This window comes from Triticum urartu, chromosome 7, assembly GCF_003073215.2.
Source record: "Triticum urartu cultivar G1812 chromosome 7, Tu2.1, whole genome shotgun sequence".
In the NCBI taxonomy this organism is placed as follows: domain Eukaryota; kingdom Viridiplantae; phylum Streptophyta; class Magnoliopsida; order Poales; family Poaceae; genus Triticum; species Triticum urartu.
Genome location: NC_053028.1, coordinates 18,642,701 through 18,647,119, shown reverse-complemented (window position 1 = coordinate 18,647,119; position 4,419 = coordinate 18,642,701).

Sequence of the window (4,419 nt, the reverse complement as noted above, 5' to 3'; positions counted from 1 at the left end):
TTTTGGAAGTTTTAGGGTACGTAGGTATATATGGGTGGAGGGAGAACGTCGGTGGAGCTACGGGGGCCCCACGAGGCAGGGGGGCGCGCCCCCCCACCCTCGTGAGCACCTCCCGTATCTTCTGACGTGGGGTCCAAGTCCATCAGGTGGGTTTCCTTCCAAAAATAACTTCTCCGGTTGATTTCGTTCCGTTTTGACTCCGTCTGATATTCCTTTTCCTCGAAACACTGAAATAGGCATAAAACAGCAAATCTGGGCTGGGCCTCCGGTTAATAGGTTAGTCCCAAAAGTAATATAAAAGTGGATAATAAAGCCCAATATTGCCTAAAACAGTAGATAAAGTAGCATGGAGCAATCAAAAATTATAGATACGTTGGAGACGTATCAAGCATCCCCAAGCTTAATTCCTGCTCGTCCTCGAGTAGGTAAATGATAAAAAGAGAATTTTTGATGCGGAGTGATACTTTGGCATAATTTCAATGTAAATCTTCTTAATCATGGTATGAATATTCAGATCCGAAAGGTTCAAGACAAAAGTTCATATTGACATAAAAAATGATAATACTTCAAGCATACTAATCAAACAATTATGTCATCTCAAAATAACATGGCCAAAGGAAGTTCATCCCTAAAAAATCATATAGTTAGGCTATGCTTCATTTTCATCACACAAAGATGTTCCCAACTTCTATACCCCCGATGACAAGCCAAGCAATTGTTTCATACTCAAATAATCTCAAACTTTTTCAACCTTCACGCAATACATGAGCGCGAGCCATGGACATAGCACTATGGGTGGTATAGAATATGATGATGGGGATTGTGTGGAGAAGACAAAAAAGGAGAAAGTCTCACATCAACGAGGCTAATCGATGAGCTATGGAGATGCCCATCAATTGATGTTAATGCAAGGAGTAGGGATTGCCATGCAATGGATGCACTAGAGCTAAGAATGCACAACAAAAGAAAACTAGTGGGTGTGCATCCAACTTGCTTGCTCATGAAGACCTAGGGCATTTTGAGGAAGCCCATCGTTGGAATATACAAACCAAGTTCTATAATGAAAAATTCCCACTAGTATGAACAAGACAACTTATGAGACTCACTATATGAAAATCATGGTGCTACTTTGAAGCACAATATATGAGACTCACTACATGAAAAACAAGGTGCTACTTTGAAGCACAAGTGTGGAAAAAGAGATAGTAGCATTGCCCTTTTTATTTTCTCCTTCTTTTTTTGGGCCTTTCTTTTTTTCTTTTTGGCCTTTTTTTGATTGGGCAATGCTCTAATAATGATGATCATCACACTTCTATTGATTACAACAAAATGATTACAACTCGATACTAGAACAAGATATGACTCTATATGAATGCCTCCGGCGGTGTACCGGGATGGTGCAATGAATCAAGAGTGACATGTATGAAAAATAATGCATGGTGGCTTTGCCACAAATACGATGTCAACTACAAGATCATGCAATGGCAATATGACAAAAGTAAAGCATGTCATGATGATGATGATGATGATGGAAGTTGCATGGCAATATATCTCGGAATGGCTATGGAAATGCCATGATAGGTAGGTATGGTGGCTGTTTTAAGGAAGATGTAGGGAGGTTTATGTGTGAAAGAGTGTATCATATCACGGGGTTTGGATGCACCGGCGAAGTTTGCACCAACTCTCAATGTGAGAAAGGGCAATGCACGGTACCGAAGAGGCTAGCAAATGGCGGAAAGGTAAAGTGCGTATAATCCATGGACTCAACATTAGTCAAAAGAACTCATATACTTATTGCAAAAATTTAGAAGTCATCAAAAATCAAGTACTACGCGCATGCTCCTAGAGGGATAGATTGGTAGGAAAAGACCATCGCTCGTCCCCGACCGCCACTCATAAGGATGCACAAGCCAGGTACACTTCATGCTTCAAATTTGTTACACAACTTTAACCATACGTGCATGCTACGGGACTTGCTAACTTCAACACAAGTATTTCTCAAATTCACAACTACTCAACTAGCACGACTATGATATTATCACCTCCATATCTCAAAACAATTATCAAGCATAAAACTTATCTTAGTATTCAACCCACTAAAAAGAAAGTTTCACATATCTTGAATACCAAGTATATTAACATTAAGCAAATTACCATGCTATTAACGACTCTCAAAATAATCTAAGTGAAGCATGAGAGATCAAGTTTCTTTAAAACAAACCACCACCGTGCTCTAAAGATCTAAGTGAAGCACTAGAGCAAAAATTATCACGCTCAAGAAGATATAAGTGAAGCACATAGAGTAAACTATCAAGCTCAAAAGATATAAGTGAAGCACATAGAGTATTCTAACAAATTTCAATTCATACATGGCTCTCTCAAAAGGTGTGTACAGAAAGGATGATTGTGGTAGACTAACAAGCAAAGACACAAATAATACAAGACGCTCCAAGAAAAACACATATCATGTGGTAAATAAAAATATAGCTCCAAGTAAATTACTGATGGAAGTGGACAAAAGTGGGGATGCCTTCCGGGGCATCCCCAAGCTTTGACTTTTTGGTGTCCTTGGATTATCTTGGGGGTGCCATGGGAATCCCCAAGCTTAGGCTCTTGCCACTCCTTGTTCCATAATCCATCAAAAGAATTCACCCAAAACTTGAAAACTTCACAACACAAAACTCAATAGAAATCTCGTGAGCTCCGTTAGAGAAAGAAAACAAAAGACTACTTTAAGGTACTGTAGTGAACTTGTTTTTATTTGTATTGGTGTTAAACCTACTGTATTCCAACTTCTCTATGGTTTATAAACTATTTTACTAGCCATAGATTCATCAAAATAAGTAAACAACACATGAAAAACAGAATTTGTCAAAAACAGAACAGTCTGTAGTAATCTGGATCAAACGTATACTTCTGGAACTCATAAAATTCTCAAATAAATTGCTGTACCTGAGTAATTTATCTATTAATCATCTTCGAAAAGAATTAACTAAATATCACTCTCCAAATAAACATGGCAGCAGTTCTCGTGAGCGCTAAAGTTTCTGTTTTTTTACAGCATGATCAACAAGACTTTACCCAAGTCTTCCCAAAGGTTCTACTTGGCACAAACACTAATTAAAACATAAAGACACATCTAAACAGAGTATAGATGAATTATTTATTACTAAACAGGAGCAAAAGGCAAGGAACAAAAATAAAGTTGGGTTGCCTCCCAACAAGCGCTATCGTTTAATGCCCCTAGCTAGGCATGATGATTTCAACGATGCTCACATAAAGGATAAGAATTGAAACATAAATAGAGCATCAAGAAGAATATGAATAGCACATTTAAGTCTAACCCACTTCCTATTCATAGGGATTTTGTGAGCAAACAACTTGTGGGAACAAGAATCAACTTGCATAGGAAGGTAAAACAAGCATAACTTCAAAACTTTAAGCACATAGAGAGGAAACTTGATATTATTGCAATTCCGACAAGCATATGTTCCTTCCTCATAATAATTTCCAGTAGCATCATGAATGAATTCAACAATATAAGCAGCACCTAAAGCATTCTTTTCATGATCTACAAGCATATAAAATTTACTACTCTCCACATAAGCAAATTTCTTCTCAGTTGGAATAGTGGGAGTATCATAAGAGACTTGAATACTATAAATTGTTTCCACATTAAAAGAGTAATATTCAGAGAAGGGGTATTCATAATAATGACAAGTTTTATAAATAAAATCACTACTTTTTATAGCATAAGTATCATCATAATAATCATCATAAGTTGGAGGCATGCTATCATCATTATAAACTTGCATATCAAAACTTGGGAGACTAAAAATATCATCTTCATTAAGCGTAGCATCCCCAAGCTTGGGACAAACATTAATTGCAGCAAATATATTCTCAAAAACATCATCTTCATCAAACATAGCATCCCCAAGCTTGGGCCTTTTCATATTATAAGCATAATCACTCTCATCATTAATAGTATGGATAGCACCAATAGTATAGCAATTATCATATTCTTCCAAGCAAATGCCAAAAAGATTTTCAAGATCATAAGAAGTATCATTATCTTACGCAATTATATTTTCATGAGGCACAATAGTAATAGGAGCAGCATTATTTGGGAGAGATATCTTTTTACCTCTCTTCCTTTTTCTTTTCTTCTTCTTCACCACATCATGCGTGGGTTCAATCCTATTTTTGGAGCTCCTTATTAATGAGATTGGTTGAATAGAGGGCTCCTCTTCGTTACCTGATTCATCATAAGAAATAATAGGAGAATATTGGGAAGTCTCTTCACTTTCGTTAACATTCTCTTCATCTTCTATTTGTTTTCTTTTCTTTATGTAATTGGCAATATAAGGATTTTCAATGCAATTCACCGCGCAATACATATAAATTTCCTCTAGATCA